The following is a 7,421-nucleotide window of genomic DNA, read 5'->3' as shown; positions in this document are numbered from 1 at the left end:
CAGACGTGATCTAACTATCCATGCTATTTGGTCAGGGCTAGGCAGTTTCTTGAAAAGTTAACCATATCCCACCATATGATCCAACCCCTCTAACTCCTCTACAAAAATGTTCATAACTACTTTATTTATAATAGTTAAAATCTGAAAAGAACTGTAATCTCCATCAAATCATAAATAGGTAAAAATAAGTGGTACAACCATACAATAAAATTTTAATTCAACAATGAGAGGAAACTGATTTCTGATACATGCTAAAACATGAATGAACCTCACAAACATTATGCCAAATGAAGGAAGCAAGACAAATTAGACCACATACAGTACAACTCTATTAACATGAAATTACCAAAAAAATTCTAAAGAGACATAAAGCAGGATCATAAAAAATATTTCAGGCCCTGGCCAGTTGGCTCAGTGGTGGAGCGTCGGCCTTGTGTGCAGAAGTCCCAGGTTCGATTCCTGGCCAGGGCACACAGGAAAGGTGCCCTTCTGCTTCTCCACCCTCCCCCTCTCCTTCCTCTCTGTCTCTCTCTTCCCCTCCTGCAGCCAAGGCTCCATTAGAGCAAAGATGGCCCAGGTGCTGGGGATGGCTCCATGGCCTCTGCCACTAGAGTGGCTCTGGTCGCAACAGAGCGATGCCTCAGATGGGCAGAGCATCGCCCCCTGGTGGGTGTGCCGGGTGGATCCTGGTCGGGCGCATGCAGGAGTCTGTCTGACTGCCTCCCCGTTTCCAGCTTCAGAAAATACAAAAAAAAAAATTCAAAGTAATGTAACTATTTCTTTGGCTTTTATATCATTAATTATGAATACAGCATATGCTTAATGTAAAACTTCCAAAAATGCAAATGCATATCCTTTTGCAGAAAGAAACCATAATTAGCTACCAAATGTATATATTAACAAATGCATATATGTATACATTTACATAAATAATAGATACATTTGCGCATTTATATGAAACTCTACCATTTGCTTGTTTTATTAGAAATGTGTCTTGGAGGTATTTTTGTAAGTTTCTATAGATTAACCAGATTGATTGTTAAAGTTGTATAGCAGTCACAATGTAGATGCACTATAATTTCTTTCACAATTACTTTGCCTTTTATGTATTCATACACTTTTTATTGGTTCCCTCATTCAATCAAGGGTACAGAAGGTGCTGCACTGAATAAAAAGGCCCCAAGGTAGGCTGCCAGACCCACAGAAAGCATTTGCTCTTTGCAGTTGAATAAAGGAACATGGCATAACCAAAAACACCTTATGGCCTTCCTGGTCCCATCTGAACCAGGGAAGGGAGTACATGACGAGGCAGTCCAGCTAACTAATCTTTCTCTTTAGGTCAGGTTACCCCCACACTCTGGGTCTGGAAGCCTCCCCACTCCCACTGCCCTTTTAAAAATAATTCCTAAAGCGTGAGGGGAGTTTGGCAGGGACAGCCCCAAGTGGAATAGACAGAGAGGAGGCACCACAGAACCTCCAAATGGTGAAGAGTTCCCCCCTCGGCTCATGTTTAAGTAGCTGAGTCAGATACATTTCCAGAAGTGGAATGACTATACAAAGGGCATAAAATTTTAAAATTTAGGAAACAATGTCAAATTTCTTTCCAAAAGGAAGTTAACATATTAAACTCCTTCATAATCTGATAATAGGGTAAAAACAAAAAAAAAATTATTGTATCATTCAATAAATACTAAACATGAAGCATATTGAATATACTTATATTGGTCTTTTATACTTTTTTTATTTATGCTTTGGTGGTCTTTACAAATAACATGTTAAACAGGCTATAATTTTATTATTTGAAATACAAAATTATTACACATTAAGCATACATAAGTGTACATATTCATTTTATTTTCACTTATGCTCTATAAATTATTACTGTATTGGTTCTTATTTTAACTAGTTTATATAAATTACTGTATTGAAAATGTTTTGTGAAAGCTGATTGTTATTGCCTATTATATAATTAGTATAGATATAAAATGTTTTGTTATAGGCCATGCTGGTGTGACATTTTCTATATTAACATTTTTATCTGTTCTTATATTTCTCATCCCAGTCAACATTAGCATCAGTCAATTATAAAAGTTTTAATATTTTGAGGTTTGTCTTGGAAGAATGCTTAAATTATTTTAATTTATATTTAATTTATTCACATACATATTTTAATAATAAATATATAGAAATTTTGGTTTTTTGGCTTTTTTTATTTTTATGCCAGTTTTTCCCCTTTTACTTCTGTTTTTGTTACTCTCAAATTAGTTTAGTTGTATAAAATAAATTATTTATATCAATTAAATGATTTTAATTAGATACAACTATAAAATTTTGAAATGTTTTAGCATAGTACATATTTGAAATATAAATGCAATATAAAGTATATTAATAAAATGAACAACTGTATTTCTACCAGGGTTGCCAGAGAAATAAGGACATGTTACCAACAGGTGAACAATTTAAATGATGAATAACCTTGTTAGAAACCATACAGTACTCCCTGGGGATATATTGATGCCATCTCAAGTTGAGAAGATAGCTTATTTCTCTATAGCACCTACAAAGAACTACAACCAGAGTGAAAAAATAAACTGTCAATGTAGAATTCTATATTCAAAAAGATTATCCTTCCAAACTGAGAGTGAAATAAGACATCCAGGTAAACAAACTTGAGACCATTTGTCCCTTGATAATCTGTAAATCATGTTCCTACCAGAAGTTCTTTTGGCTGAAGAGAACTGACACATAGTAAAAGCTGAGAACCAATTAAATATGTGGGAAATACACTGAGCGGGGGCCAAGATGGCAGCCTCCATTGGTGACAACGGTAACGGCAGTCAATTATAATATCATCTGGAAATGATATAGCAACAGAACTGCTGCATTCTGTCCATTAAAAATGGTCATGGCCTGACCAGGTGGTTGCACAATGGATAAAGCATCAGACTGGGATGTGGAGGACCAGGTTCGAGACTCTGAGGTCGCCAGCTTGAGCATGGGCTCATCTGGTTTCAGCAAGGCTCACCAGCTTGAGCACAAGGTCTCTGGCTCGAGCAAGGGGTCACTCCGTCTGTTGTAATCCCCTGGTCAAGGCACATATAAGAAAGCAATTAATGAACAACTAAGGAGCCGCAACAAAGAATTGATGTTTCTCATCTCTCTCCCTTCCTGTCTGTCTGTCCCTATCTGTCCCTCTCTCTGACTCTCTCTGTCTCTGTCACACAAAAAATGGTCATGTGATTGACACAGAATCTAAGGAAGAGCCATAAACTTTATCTATTGGAAGACAATGTATGGATATGTTTTTAAACTGCCTCAGAACTTAATTTGAATAAAATATTCAATAAACACAAAAGTAAGCACATAAGTATAAACAGAGAAATAAAAAGATTTGGAAAAACAAAATAAAGGGAAAGATGGCCAATTTTAAAACAAACTATATTAATAAAAACTAAATTTAAAAAGGAATGAAAAACAAAACAAAAAATTAAAAAACCTAAATTCAAAAAGATCTAAACAATTAAACAGTACAATGAAAAGTGGAGATTGTCAGGCAAGAGTAAAAAAAAACAAACAAAAAAAAAACCCTAAGTTTCAATTATATTCTATTTACAGTATATGAGAAACAATTTATATTTAAAGATATGATTAGATGTAAAATAATAGTATAAAAAAGATATTACAAACAAAAGTAAGCCTAAGAAAGGTAGAATGGGTATATTAATGCTAGATAAAATAAACTAAATGGTTATAGACAAAGACTTTACTTGAGCAGGTGAACATACAATACAGTATACAGAAATGTGTTGTAGAGTTGGCACGTGAGACCTGTATAATTATGTTAACCATTGTTACCTCAATAAATTTAATTTAATTTTTTAAAAGAAAGGATTATAGAGATAAGAAAGGATTTTTCATTATGATTAAAGGATCCATTTAACAGGCATACTACAAAGTTAAATATTTGAGCACCTAGTACCAGAACTTCAAATACATAAAAATGAAACCTGGTATTTTTATTTCTAGTTCTCTACTGAATTCTTAATCTTGTCTTTTATTTCTGTGGACATATAAGACATTATTAGTTACTTGTCTGGTAACTATTATCTGGTTATCTTGTGTGTCTATTTCTACCTGTTGTTTCAGTTGGGTTTTAGTCACATTTTTTCAAAACTTCATACTTACCTTAGTCATTTTTAATTGTGTGCCAGAAACTATATATGAAAATTACAGAGAAAATTTAAATTTAATTTTACTCTTCATTTCCAGACACCTTTGATCCAATCAGAGATTCAAATGATTCAAAGCTGGGATTTAGGACTTGGTTAGAGTTAGTTAAGCTTAGATTCACGGTAGCTTCCAAATCATGGCTTTCTGTTTTGTCTCACTAAAAACCCTGCAGAATTTACATCCCATCTCCCAACACACAAGGACAATGATTAGTGACTCCAAGATTCTCATTTTCCCTGTGTTCTGGTGAATGTACTGTAAGTATGTTAGGTTTAGCATCCAGTCTATAAGTTAGCTATCTGAACCTGCAGACCCCTCAAAGGAAAAGACAGCTAAACACGCTGTGTTCACATCTGTGGATCTGCGGATCTTTACACTGTAACATTTTATTTGCTTTTGTTAGTTCTCTAACATCTCCCCCTCCTTTTGCACTCCCCCTTATATGTCTCACTCCCCCACCCTCTCTCTCTTAGCTTCTCAAATTGTACTCAAGAGAGAGATGGTCTGATTTACCGAGTCTGCCTTGATTAGAAGAGTTCCAACATAAAAATGAGCACAAAGTACGAATTGCAGATTTTCCTATTCCACTAACAACTTGATCAGAGATTGTGGTTTTTTAAAAATATAATTTCCTGAAAATCCTTGATATTTTTGTTAAGGCCTAGTATATGGTTGTGTTGTGTTAATATGTGCTAATACAGGATCAGGTACAGATTTGTATCTGTAATATATACCTTATTTATTTGGCTCTTTTTCTACTAGAATGTACCTTCAGCAGATGGACCATACCTGGTACATGAATACTAAAGATTTATTTACTAGATTAAGTAAAATTAATTGGAACAATTTAAGCAAACGATGATAAAAAAAAAAGATCCACTGCTGATACTGAGGATTATGTGCTTTAAAATAGTTTGTCTTAATATCATATTAAATGGCTTTATGGATAAAAAGTTACAAACTGAAGTATATCACGAAACTATAGCACATAGTATTTGTGAAAGTGTCTGCTTCCAGTAATGGTAGAATAAGCTGTTTCAGTACAGTCACCCTGCTGAGGAAATTTACAAGAACTGAAAAAATTTATTAAAACATTTGTATGAAGGCAGAAATCCAAGAATGTAAGAATTTGAATGAACAAGATCTCAGGAAGAGTCATCCAGATAATAAGAATGGAATTTGGTCTTACTCTTCCTTTCAAGATTCTTGCTATTTAAAGGTTGATGACTGAGAACAGGATGCTAAGCAGAAAGCTGTAGTTGAGAACAAAGTAACCCAGCAGGTTTTCAAGTAGTTACATCAGCCTAGGGAAATAGAATGAACTCAGGGTCTGCTAAAGACAAGAGGTTTTAGAAAACACTTCAAGGGTACATTTGGCATCTCAGAGTGCCCATATGTATCAGAAATAGAAAACTCCCCACAAAACTGAGATGCTGCTTCAAAATTTCTTAGTCACTGATTGCTATGAGATGAATTGCCTCACTTCTTTTTTTTTTTTTTTTTTTTTTTTTTGTATTTTTCTGAAGCTGGAAACGGGGATAGACAGTCAGATAGACTCCCGCATGCGCCGGACCGGGATCCACCCAGCACACCCACCAGTGGGCGATGCTCTGCCCTCTGGGGCGTCGCTCTGTCGCGACCAGAGCCACTCCAGCGCCTGGGGCAGACGCCAAGGAGCCATCCCCAGTGCCCGGGCCATCTTTGCTCCAATGGAACCTCGGCTGCGGGAGGGGAAGAGAGAGACAGAGAGGAAGGAGAGGGGGAGGGGTGGAAAAGCAGATGGGCGCTTCTCCTGAGTGCCCTGGCCGGGAATCGAACCCGGGACTTCTGCACGCCAGGCCGACGCTCTACCACTGAGCCAACCGGCCAGGGCTGCCTCACTTCTTAAAAGCAAAAGCATTGCTTTGGCTATGCGGGTTTTTTTATAGTTCCATATAAATCTGATGATTTTTTGTTCCATTTCTTTAAAAAATGTCATTGGAATTTTGATGGGAATTGCAATAAATTTGTATATTGCTTTGGGTAATATGGCCATCTTGATTATATTTATTCTTCCTAACCAAGAACAGGGAATATTCTTCCATCTCATTATATCTTTTTCGATTTCCCTTAACAATGGTTTATAGTTTTCATTATATAAGTCATTTACATTCTTTGTTATGTTTATTCTGGAAACAACCAAAAAGCCCATCAATAGATGTCTGGATAAAGAAGATGTGGCACATATACACTATGGAATACTACTCAGCCATAAGAAATGATGACATCGGATCATTTACAGCAAAATGGTGGGATCTTGATAACATGATACGAAGTGAAATAAGTAAATCAGAAAAAACCAGGAACTGCATTATTCCATACGTAGGTGGGACATAAAAGTGAAACTAAGAGACATTGATAAGAGTGTGGTGGTTACGGGGGGAGGGGGGAGAGGGAGAGGGAAAGGGGGAGGGGGAGGGCACAAAGAGAACTAGATAGAAGGTGACAGAGGACAATCTGACTTTGGGTGATGGGTATGCAACATAATTGAACGACAAGATAACCTGGACATGTTATCTTTGAATATATGTATCCTGATTTATTGATGTCACCCCATTAAAAAATAAAATTATAATAAAAAAAGCAAAAGCACATGTTTCCTGAAAGGAAGACAAAATCTCCAATTAACTCTCTACTATTTTATGAAGAACATCCAGCATACAATTAAAACTAACCATACATGCAAATTTTGAAAAATAATTAATGTTTTTGAAGTAACTAAATTTCTAGCAAATTTATACTTTCATCCCATACCATGTATTGGTCATTTGAAGTTGTTCAAATTTTGCCTAATGGCTCAGTATCTGATCAAATTTTCTAGATGTTTTTATATGTACTTGAAGAGAATATGTACCTCATAGTTGTTGGGTCTGTTCTTCTATGTATGTCAACCAGGAAAAGATTGTTGAAATATTCTTTACTGCACACATAAACTAATTACTAAAATTCTGCAACATGCAGAAAATTGCTGCTATAAATGAATGTGCTCCTACTCCAGAAGTGCTTTAAAATGAAAGGAGTCTTAGTAAAGTCCATTATATTAGAGTTGTAGTGGCAAGTGAGGTTGAACATATAATTATGGTTTAAAAAGATGGATCTGGTCTACTGACATATCTTTCCCACTTCCAGTTGATTCCACGCACAGATCTTTC

At 35.7% G+C, this 7,421-nt stretch overlaps 1 non-coding gene across 1 annotated transcript; it reads left to right on the top strand.

Annotated features, from left to right (window-relative positions):
• The first annotated feature begins 395 nt into the window (after window positions 1-395).
• On the top strand, window positions 396-471 carry TRNAT-UGU (transfer RNA threonine (anticodon UGU)). Its single transcript has one exon. It is a non-coding gene; the product is annotated as a tRNA-Thr (tRNA).
• Window positions 472-7,421: the final 6,950 nt, after the last annotated feature.

This window comes from Saccopteryx bilineata, chromosome X, assembly GCF_036850765.1.
Source record: "Saccopteryx bilineata isolate mSacBil1 chromosome X, mSacBil1_pri_phased_curated, whole genome shotgun sequence".
Classification (NCBI taxonomy): Eukaryota; Metazoa; Chordata; class Mammalia; order Chiroptera; family Emballonuridae; genus Saccopteryx; species Saccopteryx bilineata.
This window is presented reverse-complemented; position numbering and strand designations above follow the sequence as displayed.